The sequence below is a fragment of the Dermochelys coriacea genome, chromosome 1 (genome assembly GCF_009764565.3).
Source record: "Dermochelys coriacea isolate rDerCor1 chromosome 1, rDerCor1.pri.v4, whole genome shotgun sequence".
In the NCBI taxonomy this organism is placed as follows: Eukaryota; Metazoa; Chordata; order Testudines; family Dermochelyidae; genus Dermochelys; species Dermochelys coriacea.
Window position 1 is genome coordinate 275638351 of NC_050068.2, and position 22299 is coordinate 275660649.

General features: G+C 40.3%; 1 long non-coding RNA gene across 2 annotated transcripts in view; it reads left to right on the top strand.

The window, feature by feature from the left end:
- The window catches only part of LOC119848297, a 355501-nt gene extending 333933 nt beyond the window's left edge, over positions 1-21568 (top strand). For both annotated transcript variants that reach the window (XR_006274353.1, XR_005290234.2), the window contains exon 3: positions 21484-21568. This is a non-coding gene — a long non-coding RNA (uncharacterized LOC119848297). The remainder of the gene's footprint in view (positions 1-21483) is intronic.
- Positions 21569-22299: the final 731 nt, after the last annotated feature.

Here is a 22299-nt window from a genome sequence, read left to right on the forward strand (position 1 = left end):
ATTTATAAAGCATCTCTCATTGAAAACCATTTTATAACGGTAAATTCTATATGGTTTGGGGGTAATTTAATCCACCTCTGAAGTGCAGCCATCTCTGGGGAGAAACACAGTGCAGTGGGCCATTCCAAGACAGGAATTGAATAACAACACATCCAGCAATGTAGGAGGAAATTAGATTGGCAGAGTGTGATTAGCCAAACTGTAATTTCTCCAGGACACCAAGGGAAACAATATCTCTCACTGCTGAAAAAGTGGAAAATATGTCCCTGGATCTTATACAATACTGTATTTGTTAAAAGAATGTGGGTATATGTGTGTGATTGAGTGGACACATTTGGCCTAGTCAGGGCCTTTAGTTTAGTATTAGTCACTAAGGAGTCTCAGGTTTCAAAGACTACAGTATGCATAAGCTTCTAGGAATGGGAGATGTGGAGCAGATGGTGCAGACAACCTACCAACTGAACCTTTTCTGAATCCATGTCAAGCCTAGAGACTATGGTACTTGAAGGTCTTTGCGGTCACTATTTCACATGACTCAAAGTGAGTCTCTGAATGTCTCTGTTTCACCAACTAGTAAGTGCTTAACTTCCTATCCTTATAAATGAGCATGGTGAGTTAACAAAGAGTTGGAAGGAAAAAAGGGAGGGGAGGGCTTAGTAGCCTGACATTTTAGCATTCAGCAACAGCACTATATATGTTGTTCTTCGTGACATTTCTTTGACGGATGCTACCCTAGTGACATTGAACTGAGCAACAGCAAAGGGGGCAAAATACCCCATATTATTCAGGTTTGTCAAAGAGAGCAAGTGTATTCAATTCTCATGATATTTATTCCTCTAAACTTTGTTATGCTTTAAAAAAAATCAGAACAATTCATTACATTGTTCTAGAAACACCACGCACAAGAGAATTGTTTATTTTAAATTATTCCGCATTAGTCATGTTCTTTTTGTTACATTTGAAATATTTATATTTGTAGATATCCTTCTGTATAATTCTGATTAAAAACAACAAAAATATCTTTGTCAAGAAAAATCACTGGGGAAGCAAATGGTGATTTGCTCTTCAAACCTCGAACAGTCATAAAACTATGACATCCTCCTCAATGCATGTAATATATGGACAATTAACTGATAAAGTGGGAGAAGTTTCTAGGTTGCTCAGCCTGCAGTCCTCTTAAAGGGCTGTTCTTTAAAATTATAACTGAGAGAACATCAGTCCTTCCATTTTTTTAGAGGAAGCTTGTGTGTGGTAACAGCCCAAGGACGATGCGTAAACCCTTCTGAAGTCAATGGAGTTACTTGGTGTAAGAGGATGGTCTTATCCCCTTAAGGGTCACTGGCTTGAGGCCAGCCAGTTCTGTATTTTAATCAGAGGCAGCTGAGAAAAAGACATGATCCCTATAAAGAGTAAGGTTCTCAGTAAGGTAGGGGGAGCAGGAGCAGCAAGGAGTCCCTTGGGAGGGCAGGCAGTAAGAATCTGCTGCAGAGAAAGGGGCCTCCAGAGAGTAAGCTTTGGGAGACAGTGCTCATGTAAAAGCACTGGGCAGAGCCCAGGAATAGAGGCATGGAGCTTGCAGAAAGGATGCCCAAGAAGGGGGCCTAATTTATGTTTAGTAGGAATGTTGTTGAAAGTGAGTGTGGAATTGAGGAGCCTCAGAAGTGGCAGAAAATCCTCTATTTATGATTTCTAGTTCATTTAACTTTTTCAGGTTTGGACTCTGAGGACTTTATCTTTGGGCTTGAATGGCTTATATTTGTCTCAGTAAATGAACCTAAACAAGAGTGTTATTGAAATGAGGAATTTGTGAAGTCCTTGTTCAAGAGCCTGAAGAGGGGAAATTGAGGTACAGGACTGAAACACTGGATTTTGTCACCAGGAGCACTGTGAATTGGGGCATTGCATAACACATTAATTTAGAATGATGTATGCAAGTTCAGAGTCAGATCCCAGTTGAGTTTTTAAAAAAGTTAGAGGAAATCTGGCCATCTAGAATTTAAGTACATTAAGTCCATTTATTCATGTCTGAATACTAGTAACATCTTTTGCTGTTTGTCCCCTACTACTGTGACTGCCACCATTCCTTCCATGGAAGCTTTATCAAGGTTATTTCAATTTGTCTGATGACACCAAAGTACATAAGTTTGCACTTGTTGCACTCCCATACTATTTCTAATATAAGTGTTCATCTTCCTTTCCCTCATCTTCTTAATCTTCACCACCACATCATCTCAGAGATTTCAGTGTTCTTCTTGTCAGCATTAGTTTCCTGGGATTAACATCCATAAATCACCATGGAAACAATTATGTTTTAGACCAGTTGAACCTTTATACCTTTCGAGATACCTTTGTACACACTGTAATTTTATCTAAAATTTACATATTAATTAATCCAGGATTTCCCCAAGTGTTGGATGTTCTCTCTAAGGAAATGTGAAAGACTAACTAGAACAGACCTCTCAACTGTTTGCTGGAGACTCAGGTTTCATTAAATAAATAAAAGTAAGTTCTAGAGTTTATGACTGCGAAAAAAATCTTGAAAATATGACCTAATTGTAACTGAAACAGCAATGTCTGCAGAGACTCTGAAACATTAGATCTGAGGTATTAACTGTCCCATTTATTTCAAAATGCCACACACCTGCATCAATGGGTGGGGGAACTTGATGGGACAAGTGGTGAAAGGGGGACAGTCCCAACAGCAAGGGAGGAAGACAGAAAGGGATTTTTTTCTCCCATGGACCAATTGGTAGAGAACCAGGGAATTTTTTCCTTCCTCACAGCACCTTCAAGCCACAGTGGGATAAGTACTGGGTTAAGATTTTGGTGTTGGGCCTTGGGCTCATGTGATAGGGTGATACCTTGTGGCCTTTGTGGGCCTAGGTCCTCACTCTGCTGCACATGTTACCTGGGGTTATCTGAACCTATATTCACACCAGCAGAGGAATAGGTGCACGATACAACTAGCAGCACAAGCAGCGCGCAGGAGTGCATCATCTCCAATATCTTCAAACATCCACGCTGTTAGTAATCTGGAAAAGCATAACAAAACTTTTCCCTTCCTATATAAACAACTGCACTTACTTAGATTTGTCAGAATTCAAGTCATTTCCCACCAAGCTGGAGACTCATGCTTTTAACTGTGCTTCAAGCACTCACCTGGAATTCAGCAAATTTATCAGTTCTGAATTGCTTAGGGCGGGGGACCGGACTCTACCAATAAATTTTATTCAAACATCCTTCCTCCAAGTTTCACATAAACTGTGAACCTCCCCCACACAGCAGTGTTCAAATGTGCCACTATCTGGAAGAGGGAGAGGCGCCCAGCCCCCTACAGGAAGACATCAGGGGACGCAGCTGGGGTCTTCCCTTCATGCTCAGCCAGCTTTAAAAAAAGCTCTATCGGGGGCAATTCATCTGTCTTTTCTCTTGGTTTGTACCCCAGGAGAAGTCTTCAAATTTCCACCTGCCAGGGACTGGGAGTTCTTTGGTAGGGCCTGTCTCCTTTGTCCTTCCCTTTCCCCCCTTTTCTTTGGCCTTCCCTCAGAGTTTTGCCTGGGAGGGTTATTGGATCTACCTTGTCAACTTTTTTCTTGAGGAGATAAATATCCTTCTGCACCCCCTAGGCTTTTCAGGCCCTATCCCCTAAGTCTTCTGACCTAGCTACTCCTGAGTCAGTACCCACCAATGCCATGCAAATCATGGGGAGAAACCCTTGGATGAAAGCCTATTTAAATGCAGCTGTCTTAACTCAGGTTACTTGCCATAGTCAACAAAGAGTGTTTAAATGCTAGCTTCTTTCTAGCCACATAGCTTTCTGGTCTCTCCCTGTCCTGTTGCTTCTCTTGGTGGTATATCACTACAGGACTTTTTCCTGGGAAGAGGGCTTTTATCACCTCCCCCTAAAAGCTAATATGCCTTTGTGCATCATCTTCAGGAGGGGTCCCTACTTGGATATTATAGAGAACTCTTGCAAAATCCTCAGGGATCGTTTATTCCCTGATCAAAACTGATACATCTGCAGTGATGAGACTGGGGATTCCCTCTATCCTTGTCAGCCATCCGTAGGCTGTGCTCCAGTTTAGTGGGCCAACCTGATCAGGAGAGAAGGGCCTGTTTTCTACCCTATCTTCTGTTTTCCTGGCAACCCCTCCCCTCCCCCCAGGTGTCCAGTTTTCCTCACCATGGTGTTTATTATGGGGACTATGGGCTGGGTCTTCTTTCTCACTACGTGCTGTCCTCACTTCCAGCTTATGGTGGCTAAGTGCAAAGTGCACAAGAAGCCTGCAGGTTATGTCAAGTCCAGTTCTCTTGTAAGACACCCTCTGTTCCCTTCACAGGGAGGAGAGCTGAGTCCTGGGAGATAGGCTGAGGAGAGCCTACCCTGCATTATAGTTTATATGGTAAGGAGCCCTGTAACCTCCGTTTTGGAACCAAGTAAATGCCTGGTATAGGAGAGTATGGGTGATGGGTGGGTAGCACCCATCCCCTGTGTTAAAGTTTAATAGAAATTTAATAGAAGTTAGCCTGCTGCTTAATTCCATGCATGTATCTGTCCTTAATTTACTATGGAGCCACATCAAGGATGGCTCAGATGACAATGGTGATACTTTAAATATCAATATTAACTATTTTGTTGCTCAAGGCATGTGAGAAAAGAAGAGAAAGTATCATTTATGAAGATCTACACAATCTTTAGTGGCTGTTCATTTTAGGCCTTTAACAATCAAGAAATGGTTGCAGGGGGTGAGATGAATGGGGGCTCAGTTTTCAAATGTTGGGAAATGTTAAGTTTCCTCATCTAGATGAATGGTTAATTTTTATTTGGAGAAATTAACTTCTGAACATTTACTGTTGCTTGAAATGTTGACATTTACTCTAGATCTCTTAGAGGTTTTAAAAAATGAAAACAGAATGTTAAGTATTTAAATGATATGTGAAATGGTAAGTAGCAGAAATGTGGTAAGCAGCACATCTCTTTAAACTGCTAAAATAGTTGTGGTTTTGTTTTTTAACTGGGAATTATTTGACAGAATGTTTTTTCTTTGAAAAATATTGATTAGTTGAAACTAACACTTTTTTGCAAAAAATGTATTGGTTTTGACAAATCTTTCAGTGAGAAGGTTTATTATGTCTAGTATGGAATTTCTGCTCAAAAGGATGGGCAAGAGAGACCCATCCCCAAGTAGTCACTAGTAATGGCACTCATGTGGGATGAGGAAGACCCACTTTCAAGTTCCTTCCACTATCTGATTTGGAGCAGGGACTTAAATCTGCATTCCCTACATATCATGTGAATGCCCTCACTAACAGGCTGTAAAATCATTCTCTCTGACCCAGTTAGTATTTAATTATTCAGACAATGTACAACAGCTCCAAAAGGAGAGACTGTGAAAAAGAAAGACTGACTAGATAGCCTGGTGGTCAGGGCATGCCCATAGGATATGGGAGACCCAACCTCAAGTCCCTGCTTTTAATTGGGCACTAAAGTAACAGTTGAAACCTCAAACTCTTGTGAAATGGAGTTTTGTTTTCTGGCTAGCCCGTGTGTTTTGGTGTATGAATAGCTGAGCTGATTTCAGTGTGTGTGGGTGATGAACTTTTTAGTTCCTTTAAAACGAGGAACTAAAGTCAGTGAACTACAATGGGACAGACAGTTATTGACATTTTTATCTGGATCTCTATTGCAGAAGCAACCACAGAAACAGGAAAATAATGTGCTTGTATTATGAATTTCAAGCACTTGGAGACTTGGTAACTTTTGCTAACCAAGGAACTAAACACTTTTTATTTTGTCTTTGCTTGTCAGTAAAATAATTCATTTCTGAAATTTGCCAGTTGCTCCACCCTACCTAGTGGTGATTTTGACACATCAAAATACTAGTAGATTGACTATAACAAATTCAGTTTTCATGATAGATGTCAGTAATACCTCAGGCAGAAATAATCTTTTCACTTGGAAATGATTGCTCTCATTGCTTCAGTTGCTTGTCAGTTTTATCTTCTAAAACACAAACTGGGGATGATGACAGATTCTCCTGTAGTTTTCACTTTCCATATTATTTCTCTGTGAACTGTATGATGAATTGTTTCTTCTCCAGTACAGCTGAGGTAAACTATGCTATGTCTGTATTCAGTTCATTTTGAAGTTTAGTCACCTGATTTTGAAACTGGCTGATAGAGCAATATCTGGTACATGAATGTTAGTGTACTTTTCTTTTAGAATAGATTTTTGTCTGCATTTTCAAGATTTCATCAGTTTGCAGCCAGAATGTGTTGCCAACATTGGAATGATTGTTGGGAGCTGGCATCCTGTTAGAAGGTGAGCTGGACTTCATTTGATTACCTCTGCAGGGATCGATGAGCTACTGAAAAGCTGAAAGACAAAGATCATCCTGATTTTAATAGTTTTCTGGCAGTCTGCTTTTAGTTTTTCCAGATGTCTATATAAAATGTCACCTGATAAAAATGTGCTTAGAAAAAGCATCTTACTGAACATTTAGGAAGACTCCTACTTTCCTTGAATAGGGCTGGCTAAAAGGGTAATTGTGAGTAATAAAATGGAAAAAAAAAAAACAGTTGAGCACATGCTATTTTTATGCACCCGTTCCTGTTAGTTCTAACAGCATCAGCTAGCCACTAGAGCTATGTGGGACAAAAATTGCATTGTCTGTGATGCAAGATCATGTTTTACTATAGTAGCAGCAGTACTGATAGAGTTTGCACAACTACTTTTATTAAAGCAGTTTGTAGTGGTTGGCATAAAAGTCATTATTTACCAACCGTTGTTACAGCATGATGTGAGATTATTGATGTATTGCCCGGTATTTGCCCGGTATTTAAAAAGTGATATCAAGATGTACTAGCTCTTGGTAAATTGACATTATATTGGTGATCACTATATTACTTATTAAAAAGAAAAGGAGTACTTGTGGCACCTTAGAGACTAACACATTTATTTGAGAATAAGATTTTGTTAGCTACAGCTCACTTCAACGGCTCACAAAAGCTTATGCTCAAATAAATTTGTTAGTCTCTAAGGTGCCACAAGTATTCCTTTTCTTTTTGAGGTTACAGACTAACACGGCTGCCACTCTGAAACCTATATTACTTATTGTAACTGCTGAACAAAGGGATTATTGTGTTTAGTGACTACAGATCGTCTGCACTAAGCTTATTAAAAAATTCTGAACTGGCTAAGGACATGTACTTCATTCTCAAGCATTTCTAAGAAGATAAAAAGAAAAGGAGTACTTGTGGCACCTTAGAGACTAACAAATTTATTTGAGCATAAGCTTTCGTGAGCTACAGCTCACTTCATCAGATGTATTCAGTGGAAAAAACTTCAAAACCAGACTCCAGCGAGAGACTGCTGAATTGGAATTAATTTGCAAACTGGATACAATTAACTTAGGCTTGAATAGAGACTGGGAGTGGATGGGTCATTACACAAAGTAAAACTATTTCCCAATGTTAATTCCCCCACCCCCCAACCCCAAACTGTTCCTCAGACGTTTTTGTCAACTGCTGGAAATGGCCCACCTTGATTATCACCCCAAAAGGTTTTCTTCCTTCCCCCCACCCTCCCTACCTGCTGGTAATAGCTCATCTTAAGTGATCACTCTCCTTACTGTGTGTATGGTAATACCCATTGTTTCATGTTCTCTGTGTGTGTATATAAATCTCCCCACTGTATTTTCCACTGAATGCATCCGATGAAGTGAGCTTTAGCTCACGAAAGCTTATGCTCAAATAAATATGTTAGTCTCTAAGGTGCCACAAGTACTCCTTTTCTTTTTGCGAATACAGACTAACACGGCTGCTAGTCTGAAACCTAAGAAGATAAGTAATTTCTACTGTCTACCAAGTGACACAGCAAAAGTTCCTGTGTTTTATTTATTTTGCTAACTCTATTCCTGGCTCCTTATTAGCATCAACATTGAGCAGAAAATGAATGGCTAAAGTGGTACAAGGCAGGTCATATCTTCCCATCAGATGAAGACTGCAAAAGGATATGACTTTTGGGGGACAAAAGTTTTTTTTTTTATTAATCACGTTCCTGAAAAGCAGGAAAAGATAGCAAAAAATCTGGTGACTGAAGGATATATAGAATGCAGGTATACATTATGGGCCTCTTGTGATGCTTCAGACAAACTTCAGATCAGGTAGTAGGGTCAGTAGTTTGAGACGTGCAGGATTATAAGGCCAAAAGGGATCATTATGATCATTTAGTCTTTCCTCTTGCATACATGGGCCACAGAATTTCACCTGAATTCAGGGCTGGCTCTAGGCACCAGCAAAACAAACAGGTGCTTGGGGCGGCACATTTCTAGGGGAGGCATTCCGGCGTCAGCCATGCCACCCCTAGAAATGTGCCCCCGCCACCCCAGTTCGCCTCCGCCTGCTCCCGTGAGCACGCTGCTGCCGCTCCGCTTCTCCCCCGCGCGGTAAGCCTGGGAGGGAGGGAGGAGAAGCCGAGTGGCGGCACACTCGGGGGAGGCGGCGGTGGTGGAGCAGAGGTGAGCTGGGGCGGGGAGCGGTTCCCCTACCTCTCCCTTACTTCCTGCGCTCCCCCCCAACCCTCACTCACCTCCGCTCTGCCTGCTCCCCTGAACGTGCTGCCTTTCCCTTTCCTGAGAGGGAGGGGGGAGAAGCGGAGCGGCAGCGTGTTCAGGGGAGCAGGTGGAGAAGAGGTGAGCTAGGGTGGGGGGTTGCGGGGCAGGGGGCCGCAGGAAGCAATGTGGGGTGGAAATGTGGCATGCCTGGGGAAGGAGGCGGAGCCGGGTTTTTGGGAAGGGGTTGGGAAGGGGCAGAGATAGGCAGAGCTGGGGGCAGGGGGCACGAAAAAAAGCGGGGGGCAGCCAAAATACTTTTTGCTTGGGGCAGCAAAAATCCTGGAGCCGGCCCTGCCTGAATTAAGCCCCTAGCTTCCCATAGTAGCACAGAAGAAAAAGCTTTTATTTAGCTATTTCTTCATACCAAAAGGGAAGGCTTTTTTCCATTGTGGATCTCTGAAAACTGGACAGAGTCATCAGAAAGTTCAAGTTCAGCACGTTGACACTGGCTTCCATTATTTCTATCCTTTCTCTTGAGACTGATTGCATACAATTTAAGAGGCCTCAGTGTTGTAGCAGTGTCGGTCCCAGGATATTTGAGAGACAAGATGGGTGAGGTAATATATTTTTTTGGACCAACTTCTGTTGGTGAGGGAGACAAGCCTTCAGGCTACACAGAGCTCTTCTTCAGGTTTGGGAAAGGCACTCAGTATCACAGCAAATTCAATTTAGAACAGCTAGCACATGTTGTGCTAAGGGGCTATGGAAAGTGAGGTGGTCCTTTCTGTAGTATGTGAGGTACCATACGTGTTTTCAGACAGATTTCAGAGAAACTGTGGAACCACTTACAGCACCTCACATACTACAGAAGGGACCACCTCACCTTGAATGGCTCCTTAGCACATGTGCTAACTACTTAAGCTAAGCTATCTGTTCAACCTTGTACTTAGCTGTGACACTCTGAGTACGTTTCCCAGACCTGAGGAAGAACTCTCTGTAGCTCGAAAGCTGCTTTCTCTCACCAACAGAAATTGGGCCAAAAAAGATATTACCTCGCCTCTTAAATTGAAATATGCCTACCTACATCTGTATTGACATTTATCTAGTTTCCAGACGATGATAATTGCATCTCCACGCAAAAAAGCAGTTGTCTGTGTCCTATTGCCTTTCTGCCACACCAGGTGTATTTACCAAATGCCTGGCATGACCGGCATTCATTACAGACATCAGTGTACACATATCTTCTCACAGCTGGATGGTTGAATAATTGAAGTTCATTCTCAGCAAGCTTCGGAAGGGTCACTTGACGTGACATGCAAACTATTTCAGTCCTTATGCCTATATGTCTACACTATGAAATTAAGTCGATTTTATAGAAGTTGATTTTTAGAATTCAATTTTATACAGTCTATTGCATATGTCCACACTAAGCGCATTAAGTCAGCGGAGTGTGTCCTCACTACCATGGCTAGCATCAACTTACGGAGCGGTGCACTGTGGGTAGCTATCCCACAGTTCCTGCAGTCTCCACCGCCTATTGGAATTCTGGGTTAAGCTCTCAATGCCTCATGGGGCAAAAACATTGTCGCAGGTTCTTTTGGAGACATGTTGTCAGTCCCCCCCCCATGAAAACAATGTCAAACAATCGTTTTGCACCTTTTTTTCTTTTTTTCCTGGGTTACCCATGCAGACACCATACCACGGCAAGCATGGAGTCAACTCAGCTCACAGTCACCACTGCTGTTGTGGGCAAGTCTACTGTGGGGGCTGATATGATCCAAGTAGCCAGTGCAATCATTGATGTTCTGTTATCAAGGGTAGTGACTGGGAAATGTGCGGGCCTTTTTAGATTTTAGGAGCATCATATTCCTGTCCTTTGTCGCTAGTGAAGAAGTCTTGCAATTGTACATTCCAGTCCGGTCGGCGCTGTAATACCCCATAGCACTTCTGTGGTTGACACATATAACAGCTCCAGGGCTTTTGTTCTTTTGCCTTGGCTGAGGTACCTTGCCCTACCAGGGCCTCCAAGCATTTGACACAGAAGCACCTGCAGCAGCTCCTGGGTTCCTTCGCAGCAGATGGTGCAGTAGGACTGCTAGCCGTCCTCGTCCATGGTGTACAGCTCCACCACTTCCGCTGCAACTCTCTCTCCTGCACCTCTGCTCTCTTGCTCCCCAGCGACGAGCTCAGGGGATCCGTTCTGGTCCTCCTGGGTGCTTTCGCAGCAGATGGTGCAGTAGGACTGCTAGCCATCCTCATCCATGGTGTATGTCTCCACCGCTTCTGCTGCAACTCTGCTCTCCTGCAACTTTGCAGCAGATGGTGCACTAGGACTGGTAGCCGTCCTTGTCGGACATGTAACTTGTCTGGGGGTTCTGGGAACGACTTCCCTGCCTGGATCCTAGCAACCTCCAGGGCATGCTGCAACTCTGCTCTCCTGCGTGCTGGATGTTTCTGCCTCAGGCTGCTCGCCCAGCCGGCAACACTGCCCGGTCGCAGCTATCCCAGCCTACCCCTTGCTCCCATGGTTCATGAAGCCTGGACAGTAATAAGGAGCAGTTCAACTATAGACTGAGCAAGTGCAGAATGGTGATTTAATGTGCCTTTGGACGTTTAAAAGCTCGCTGGTGCTATTGGTCAGACCTCAGTGCAACCAACGTTCCCATTGCTTGCTGTGTGCTCTGTAATATCTGTGAGAGTAAGAGGGAGATGTTTATGGTGGGATGGGAGGCAAATCGCCTGGCATCCGATTTTGAGCAGCCAGACACTAGTGTGATTAGAAGAGCACAGCAAGGTATGTTGAGCATCAGAGAGGCTTTGAAAACCAGTTTCACGACTGGCCAGGCTTCGGTGTGACAGTTGTGTGTGTTTCTCCTTGATGCAAACCCATCCCCTTTGTTGATTTTAATTCCCTGTAAGCCAACTACCCTCCCCCTTCAAAATAAAGTAACTATTGTTTTGAAACCATGCATTCTTTCTTTATTAATTAAAAAAAAATGAGATAATGGACAAGGTAGCCTGGGTGGGGTGGGGGAGGAGGGAAGGACAAGGCCACATTGCTTATTGTAGCCACACTAAAAATCAAACTATTTGAATGATAGCCTTCTGTTGCTTGGGACATCCTCTGGAGTGGAGTGGCTGGGTGCCTGGAGCCTCCCCTCCTGGGTTCATGGGCATCTGGGTGAGGAGGCTATGGAACATGGGGAGGAGGGTAAGTGGTTATATAGTGGATGCAGCAGGCTTATTGGCTTTCCCGCAGCTCCAACAGATGCTTCATTATGTCCGTTTGCTCCCACAACAGATGCTTCATCATGTCTGTTTGCCTCCTCATTAGCCTCAGCATTGCATCCTGCCTCCGCTATTCTTTCTCACTTAATTCTTTCCTGGCCTCTGCTACTGATAGCTGTGCCCTATCATTGTGGGAGGACTGCATGAGCTCGGAAAACATGTCATCGCAAATGCAGTTTTTTTACCTTCTAATTTGTGATGACCTCAGGGACGGAAATGATAGGGGGAGCGTAGAAATATTCTATGCTCTACGATTCTGGGGGGATTCCATGGTCACCTGTGCTGCTGAGTTCGCCACGCTGACCAAACAGGAAATGAAGTTCAAAAGTTCCCGGGGCTCTTCCTGTGTACCTGGCTACTGCACTGGAGTTCAAAGTGCTGTCCAGAGCGGTCACAATGGAGCACTCTGGGATAGCTCCCAGAGGCCAATACCATCGATTTGTGTCCATACTACCCCAAATTTCACCCTGCAGGGTTGATTTTAGTGCTATTCCCCTCATTGAGGAGGAGTACAGAAGTGAATTTTAAGAGCCCTTTAGGTCGATGGATCAGGGTTGGTTGTGTGGACGCAGTCATTTTTAAATCAATCTATCGTGGCTAAATTCAACCTAAGCCCGTAGTATAGACCAGGGCTAAGGTAAATTCACTCTTTCCTCCTTGGGATAACCACTAGAAAGGAGATTATTTTGGATTCTGTTCTAGTTAAGGGAAACCTAGCAGCTTGGTTTTTTCAATTTTAGTAATTTTTAAATATTATCTTTAACCTCCCCAAAAAAGATTATTTTAACTGAAAGCAGAGATTCTACTTAGGCCCAAAGTCCAATTTCCTTAACAAAGGACACATATTACCTCCCACAATACCCTCTAGCTCATCAGTGCCAGATTTCATCTGAGTTTATATATGATGAGTGTTTTATGCAGCCCTACTCTGAAATTAATCTTTAATAGTTAATGATAAATTGAAAATAACAGTCATGGAATGTAATGATTCACTTGCATTAATATAAGATTAATCATAATGATTTAATATTATCCCACACTGAATACTTAATCGGCTAATAAAGGTTTGTCAAGGATTCTAAAATACTATTGATCCTACAACAAATTACTAGAATGTATGTATTTTATGCCCCTGTCACCTTTAATCTGTCCCACAGACTATATTGTAGTATAGTTTCCCTTGTGAAAATTTAACTGTGAACAATGAGATTGTGAATAATCCCATGGGTTATATTTTAAGATAGTTTTCTGATCCTGTTCCTTGAAAAGTTTACAACTACTTTCACTATAACACAAATTATTTTTACTTCATTTGTTATTCATTGTAATTTAAATCATGATTTATTCTTCAAGTATTCATTTGGCTGTAACCAGTAATTCTGAAAGAAGTGAATTTTAAGATAGCATTAATCATTTTCCATTTATTATTTTACTAATAGTTATGTTATCAGTATTGAAGTGTAATGTTGAAAGTGCTATCAGTAGAAAAGCATATTATAAGTGCTATCAGTTATCTTTTTCATTACATAATTCATTTGGCTTTCTGGTAATCATACTGCTGTATAAATAGGAAATTCTTCACGGCTGCACAATGTTTTAAAAGGGAAACATGGCCTATGTCATTTTTATAGTATTTAGTTATGAAATGTTACAAATGACTCGTATATAACGAACACTAAAACACCTATTTTAATTTACTCAGTGCCACAAAACATTTCCATACAAGCCCTCTGATCAACAAATGTAAGAATAGGAGTACTTGTGGCACCTTAGAGACTAACAAATTTATTTGAGCATAAGCTTTTGTGAGCTACAGCTCACTTCATTGGATGCATACAGTGGAAAATACAGTGGGGAGATTTTATATACACAGAGAACATGAAACAATGGGTGTTACCAGACACACTGTAACAAGAGTGATCAGGTAAGGTGAGCTATTACCAGCAGGAGAGTGGGGGGAGGCAGGAGAGAACCTTTTGTTGTGATAATAAAGGTGGGCCATTTCCAGCAGTTGACAAGAACATGTGAGGAACAGTGGGGGGAGGGGAATAAACATGGGGAAATAGTTTTACTTTGTTTAATGACACATCCACTCCCAGTCTTTATTCAAGCCTAAAGTAATTGTGTCCAGTTTGCAAATTAATTCCAATTCATCAGTCTCTCTTTGGAGTCTGTTTTTGAAGTTTTTTGTTGAAGAATTGCCACTTTTATGTCTGTAATCGAGTGACCAAAGAGACTGAAGTGTTCTCCGACTGGTTTTTGAATGTTACAATTCTTGACGTCTGATTTGTGTCCATTTATTCTTTTCCGTAGAGACTGTCCTGTTTGACCAATGTACATGGCAGAGGAGCATTGCTGGCACATGATGGCATATATCACATTGGTAGATGTGCAGGTGAACGAGCCTCTGATAGTGTGGCTGATGTGACTAGGCCCTACGATGGTGTCCCCGAATAGATATGTTCAGGGGACACCGTTGCCAACTGTGTCCACAGTTCCTCACACGTTCTTGTCGACTGCTGGAAATGGCCCACCTTGATTATCACTACAAAAGGTCCCCCGCCCCCCGCTCTCCTGCTGGTAATAGCTTACCTTACCTGATCACTCTTGTTACAGTGTGTCTGGTAACACCCATTGTTTCATGTTCTCTGTGTATATAAAATCTCCCCACTGTATTTTCCACTGTATGCATCTGATGAAGTGAGCTGTAGCTCACGAAAGCTTATGCTCAAATAAATTTGTTAGTCTCTATGGTGCCACAAGTACTCCTTTTCTTTTTGCGGATACAGACTAACATGGCTGCTACTCTGAAACATGTAAGAATGTTTCTGAAGTATCAGGTAAGCTGTACTGGTTCCAAATTAGTTATAGGACTCAAATGATTATTTCCCTCCCATGCTTTGTGGCATACTATTATGGAGCACACAAAGTGTTAACTTTTGCTGAATGTACTCTAAGTGCAAGTGAATTTAGTGCTAATTAATGTGAGGTACTGAGTTGATAGTATGGGAGACACAAGGTGTCTGATTTTTCTCTCACACCAGCATAAGTTGTGAGCATCACTGAAGTGAAGAGGAGAATCAGGCCAAAGGTCTGTAGTTATTCTCAGAAACCTCTGTGCAGCAGGGCAAGCTTTTATCTGTTTCCCTGACAATGTGTCTTACCACCATCTGAGGAGGGATCCATTCTATCCATATGAATGAGTAGTACAGTCTACCTGCACATTCAGGCCTTCCTACTACAATGGAGAACAAGGGTGACAGTTGGTGATGGATTTGTGATGTGGACAATGGTTCAGTAATAAACAAAAGTAATATTTTCAAAGGTGCCTAAATCACTTAAACTCAATGGGACTTACGCTTCTTAGTGATTTAGATGCTTTTGAAAATAGGACTTTGCCTAAGTGGCTTCAGAAACTCTTCAGAAAATGTTACCACTAAGTACAGCATCCCAACTCATTTCAGATCGTTAGAAATTTCTAAATCTAAAGGAGTTAAGCTTTCCCCAGCCAGCCGAAGCAAGGGCTTATGCCATGTTATGATTCCCAGTCTGTGAACAGCCTCTATTTCCACTCAGATATCACTTTTTGTAGATAAACAAGTTAACCCTTTTTTGACTTCCAAAGGAATTGGGTGTATAGAGCTCCAAACACACCTCTTTTCTATGACAAATATACACTCAGTGGAAGCCTCCCTGTAAGAACTTGAAGGATTGGGACCTGGGACCATGGGGGATCTGCTCTACAGCTGCTGCCGCCACATCAGCACTGGAGGGTTAGGATTTGCTCTTGTTGGTGGACCCAGGAGTCTGGGCTTGGTAGGAAGTACCACTCAGCAGGACCGGAGTGGCAGCCCCTCACAGCCCACTGATTGGCTTGAACCAAGAAGCCATGATGACAAGCTCTCTAAGTAAAAACATGGACTGCCTGCCTGTCTCTGCTCCTAACCCTGCTTGCAATAGACCTTAGATTCTGGCTTTCAACTCTGGTTTGTCCTTGTCTGTGCTCTTCGACTGCTGTCTATAACCAGGCTCCTGATCTCCTGGTAACCAGAAACTGCCTGCTTCCTGATGCCTGACCCTCAGTCTGTCCTCTGGCCTATCTTGGATTCTGTCCTCCAAGTACCTGATTTGGGATGACTCCTGCTCTGACCGCTATGTCTGACCACCTTCATCCTGGTCATGGCACTCCCTACCCCAAAATATAAAATCTGCATCAATGTGGCCTATGCCCACTCTATATATCTGGAAGAAAAATAGCTGCAGATCTCAATAATATCAGGTAACAAAGAATCTCCTTAAATTGGGTAAACGCTCAGCCACACATATGACCAAGACTAGGATCGGTTCATTCTTCCACTTGAGATTAGTAGGTGGTGGTTGTGGTGGAGAAATTTGCAACAAAGTACTTGTTACTTTCTGCAAGCCTCTCACACACCTGTTTTTTGGTGATTAAGACCAGAAACTCCAGCAAATCCTGTGCTCTAGACACTAGGAATATAATCTGACTATGCCCAATGACATAATTTAGTTCCTGCTTTTCCAAATACCACTGTAGTATTACGTGTCCTGCTCTATATAAGGAGGTGAGGACCACCATTAGATTCTTAAAAAAAAAAAAAAAAACTTGCTGCAGGGATTTTTATTATATAAATAATAAAGTTTTTATAGGATATCGTGACAATTTTGGTAAAGTTCATACAAAGGGCATCAAACTCATTGACAGCTGAATAAACTAGGTTGGAGTTTCAATGCCAAAACTTTTTGCTATGACACTTTTTTTTCCTCTCCCACTCCCTGCAAAACAAACTCCAAAACCTTTTTTAACATTGAAAACCTCCAACTTTTCAAGCATTTTTCTGAGGAGCACATTTACTCACTTCAACAGTTCTCTGACAGAAGATAATGATAAATTCTGTGTTGGCTTATTTAATGCAGGGCTGAGGATGTGAGAAGAAAATGTCAGTTTATAATGGAAAGCTAATCACATATGTAACTGAAAGACCAGTCTCCACTGGTGAGATTTTCAAAAACTTCCAAGTGAGGTGTATGGGTGCCTAACTTCCATTGAGTTTCACTGGGAACTGTGCTATTCTAGATGCTGAACTGCAAACAGGGAGAAAATCTGCTTTTCTTCTTCTCTTTGTGTATTTCTGTTAAGAAGAAACAAGTTAGGATTTTCACTTACAAACCTGAGAGCTCCCACCTAAAATTACCTTTTTTCCCTTGGCAAGAATATTTGATACCACTTAAGACTATCAAACAAGGGACTTTTCCCTTTGAAAACTCTCTAAAATTAAAATGTTTAAACAAAGATTTGAATTTTAAATTTTCTTAATATTTGTTGTACACCAAGCAAATTCTTCATTAAACAAAAAATGAAGTGAAGTTACCTGGCAACCAAACTCAAATTATTATTACGTTGTGGTAATACAAAAAAGTGACATTACTCTGAAGTTACAATATCCCTTATATTGTATATTGTAAACTCCTTGGGGCAGGAACCCTTGTTTTTCCCTCCCCCAGGACCCAGCACAATGGGGTCTGGTCCATGACTGGGGCTCTTAGGTGCTACGGTAGTACAAATAATGCTCTTCTGAATGCCAGCCTTTACTATCCGGGAGCCTTTTACATACCTGTCCGTGTGCACAGAATAATCCAGAAGGTATATATTTCTTAGCCTCTCTCTTCCTACAGAACCTCTTATCCAACTGCCAGGCTTAGCTTTTAAGTGTTACAGTGTGTGGCATTCACCAAAAGAGATTTAGATATCTGAATCTTTAGCTATTTTTTATAACATCTTTGACAAAACCATGTTTACTCATAGTGGGCCCAAATAAAAGAGACTTTGAGAAACTCCCTTTCCCAGAAACTTGAAGGGATAGCACTCAGAGCCTTTCAGGATCCAGGTTGCAATGATATCACGACTGATAAATTCATTTTAAGACTAGTTTATAGCATTCTAACTTGAGTTAGTCTCATCAGCACATTGGATTAAACTGAAAAAGGACTAGTTGACTTTTTTCTGCATTCACCTCATGCCTCCTTATTATGGTCTACAATGAAACTAGCAGTCTTGTTGCCATAAATCAGCTGCATGATTATTGAACCAGTAAATGGAGAAGCTGTCTTTTCAGCCCACAGTCACAGTTACATCTCTCTTTTGGTGTGTGTGCTGCCTCTCAGCAAGAGGATTGTCATGGTGCACTGGCGATAGATGTGTATCACTTTTTTCACAGCTGCTAATTGCTATATCTCAAGCTACCATGATAGATAATAGCTCTGAATACTGCATAGTGCCAGCTCATTAGCACAGGGGGGAAAGGATAGCTTCATCTTTGTTAAAACATTTTAACTTATCACAAATATTTAATAATTAATAACAATTGACTTATCAGGAAGTACTGTTGAGACCAGTACTTCATATACTGTATGATGTTATGCATTGTGGTTTAGTAGTAGTGTATCAATTTGGCATTTCATAATCTGAGTATTTTTAAATAATTTAAAGCATGAATCTATCTCCTAATTTATTTTTAACTAACAAAAGTGTTCTTAATTATTCTTAAACTATTTGCCATCTTGACTTAATGTTTTAAGTCTGCTACATCTATCTTCTACTAGAAGAAGCTACTAGCATGCTGTTTTTACAGTGATTTTAAGCTGAATTTTGCAGGGTTGTGGGTTTTTCTTTTGGACAATATCTATGTTTTATGTGGTGGTGTTTGTAGGTTTTGGACTACTCATATTATATTGTCTCTAAGGTGCCACAAGTACTCCTTTTCTTTTTGCGAATACAGACTAACACGGCTACTACTCTGAAACCTGTTATATTATACTGTTCTCAATTCTTTTTATATAGTGCTCAAGAACATCAGATGGTCACTTTATAAAAAGAAATAAATTAGAGTTCCCTTTATGCTGTGAAAACCCCTATGGAATGTTTATGCTTGAAGAGAAGAAGAATGAGAGTCTGGACAATCTGTTGCTCATTCAGACAAAATCAGCTTAACCATAACCATAACAAAGGTACTAAACAAACAAATTCTTAAATTCTCTTCACAGGAAATGTTCCTACTTCTGTCTCTGCTAAATATTCTGAGTATTTTATAGCACTGTGTTCAGTGCCCACAGTTTGGTACAGAGTGCAGTGTGTAAAGACTTTTGGGAGTACATTTTCTTCTGTGGTCTTTTTTTTTTTTTTTTTTTACATCTGTCACCAAGTACAATCTAGTGTGTTCCCAAAATAGACTGTTTGTGCTTCAGGAACATTTTTCTGAGCTTTAGGGATAAAGTTTCTCTGGTAGGGATGATTTAGCTGTACCTAGAGAAGGGATAAACTCCATCAGAGGATGGGTAAATCACCCCAACCTTCAGTTTGGTGGTGGTAGAATTTGTAGTTCTGGAGTATAAAAATGCATGAAGTAATTAAAAATAATGGTTCTTATAGTGTTTGGAGTACACTTCTAGGAGCGTCTCAATGTACATTCCAATATTTTTTTATTCAAGTTTCTTTTCATAAACGACCCTTTAGATTTCCCATGACAAAAGGAAATCAGAAATCTGCAGGTTCTGTTTAGATACTAACAATGTCATTAATGTAGGATGGTAGAGTTTAGAACCATGGGAGTCTGAGGCAGAGCATCTAAACTACAAAATAGTGGCAATTGAAAGATCATCATTACTTTTACAGAACTAACAAATGCCTATATAAGTTGTGTTCCTCTGTTGGGTGTTTAGCATTATCTTAATCATTGCTGGTAATAAGGGCTATTCATACCCTAATCAAACTTCAATAATTTTAAAGTATTTTGTCAGTAATATGGATTTTATATACTACCCTTTTAGTGCTATGTTCGGGAAAAGGGGTAAAATAAGGATGTATGTATGTGTATAAAATAGCTATGACTGCATACAGGCAATGTACATAAATATTTGCTGATCATTTTTGAGATAAAAACTTTACCCCATTATTGTCAATTTCTCTCTCCAACCAATCAAATAGTAGGTTTTGGAAATCAATATAATTAGGCTTTCAAGGATTAGATTTTTATTGGTAAATGTCAGTAAAGTCGATTTCACTGTACACTCACAACTTGATTGTAGAAAAAAAAATTCCATTGATGAATAACAGAAATTTATGATAGGCAAAGTAAGAAGATGCTTCTTGAGAATTTATTAGAGTTTGATTTAAGGACATTTAGTCTGTATATTTTGATATATGATAATGACAAATTGTGTATTAATGGTCACAAAACTTTAACTTTTTGAAATCAATGTCCATTGTCATTGAAAAAAGAAAAGGAGTACCCGTGGCACCTTAGAGACTAACAAATTTATTAGAGCATAAGCTTTCGTGAGCTACAGCTCACTTCATCGGATGCATTTGGTGGAAAAAGCAGAGGAGAGATTTATACACACACACACACACACACACACACACACACACACAGAGAACATGAAACAATGGGTTTATCATACACACTGTAAGGAGAGTGATCACTTAAGATAAGCCATCACCAGCAGCAGGGGGGGGAAAGGAGGAAAACCTTTCATGGTGACAAGCAAGGTAGGCTAATTCCAGCAGTTAACAAGAATATCAGAGGAACAGTGGGGGGTGGGGTGGGAGGGAGAAATACCATGGGGAAATAGTTTTACTTTGTGTAATGACTCATCCATTCCCAGTCTCTATTCAAGCCTAAGTTAATTGTATCCAGTTTGCAAATTAATTCCAATTCAGCAGTCTCTCCTTGGAGTCTGTTTTTGAAGCTTTTTTGTTGAAGTATAGCCACTCCTATTGTCATTGAATAATTTTCTGACCTGCTCTGTTGTCTAACCCCCCAATAATTGCACACAACTGTGAAAACTGAAATTGATAAAAAGCATAAACCCCATAATTTTGCACAACTTCAAAAATTTAAATAGATACAAATAGAAAAATGTTTAAAAATAAACATTATCTGTTGAAATGATAAAAAAAAGAATTCTGCCAAGTCTAAGTATAATTTAAATTGTTATAGTAATATTGTATATACTCAGATTAATGTTTTTTCCTTTAATTTCCCACTTTAAAAGTCTTATTTTATGTTAGAACCATATGAATTTGGGTTTTATTTTATTTTTATAATACCTAAAAATGTGCTAGATGTTTGTCAGACATATAATAAGATAGATACCTGTCCCCAAAGAATTATACTCAAAACAGACAACATATCATGTAGAATCTAGATTACAGACAAAAGAGTAGGGATTAGATGCACAAATTAATTATGTGCAAACACTTTCAAGAAACAGAAAGCTGAATTTTTACCCCTTGTTCTATCATAAAATATGGAGGTACTTTATTGTTGTGAGTTGATAAAAACCCACATGCAAACTATATCCATATTAAATATTGATGTTTGCCCCTAGAAATGTTAATGGGAGTTTTTGTTTTATAATATTCTTTTGGATTATATGTCTATATGCTGATAAATAGATATGCAAAGAAAAGCAGATGATCTAAATTTGAAATATCTTTGCAAGGGCTCATTATTGCTATTTTATTCTTTTAATTGTTTTTGACTGAATACGTATGTGCATGAAGATTAAGAGTCTGACAGTATGGGAAGCTAAAATCCTTCCTTTGTCTGTTTTGGTTTAGCAGACCACCCACACATTGAACTTTCTAATCAGATGACCAACCCTAACTTTGATGTGGCAGGATTGCCATTGGAAGGAGTGAAAGGTAATTCAACTTTCCTTTTTTTTTTCCAGTGTTTATTGAGCAAAATTATACCAGTCTGGTTGCTAGAGTATATATTACCTAAGCAAAGAGGCAGTGCATTGTCTGTTATGTTTGACCCATCATATCAAAGTGATTCAACTCTTAGCAAAATACACACTTGGATCTGGAGCATACAGAGTGCCTGCTTGAAATATTTCACATTCTGAGTTTGTGGATCATGTGATGCATATGTGATATGTGTATTTTCAATGTTTCCTCATATGAAAAAATGAAATTTTCTACTATTTTCACTCTTTCTTTTAAAGCATCTGTTAGTTATGTTAGGTTCTGTCTGAAAATGTTCTACTTATTCCTTAAAATTCAAATATTATCTCTAAATCTGCAGCAACTGCTGAGATAAAATTTTAGAAATGCTGACTTTCATTTCATTGTCTGGCTTTCAGTATACTTGCTAATGTTTGGCAGCTTTTCCCCATGTACCAGCCTCATTTTATAGCCCTGCTGTTATGTTCTTGAACTTTGTCATGGCTACAATCCTAGGACATCTGAGCTGTCAGATATAAAAGTGGGAAGAGAGAAAGAGGCTATGAGAGTTGTAGAAGGCAAAAAGCTTAGTAATGTGCTGATGAATTTCCTTCCAGCAGATAATTTTCACTTTGCCTTCATTGCTGTCACATTTCCTTAAATAATAGGAAGACTTTTCCACTAATGGGCAATGGAGGCTGTTTGCTT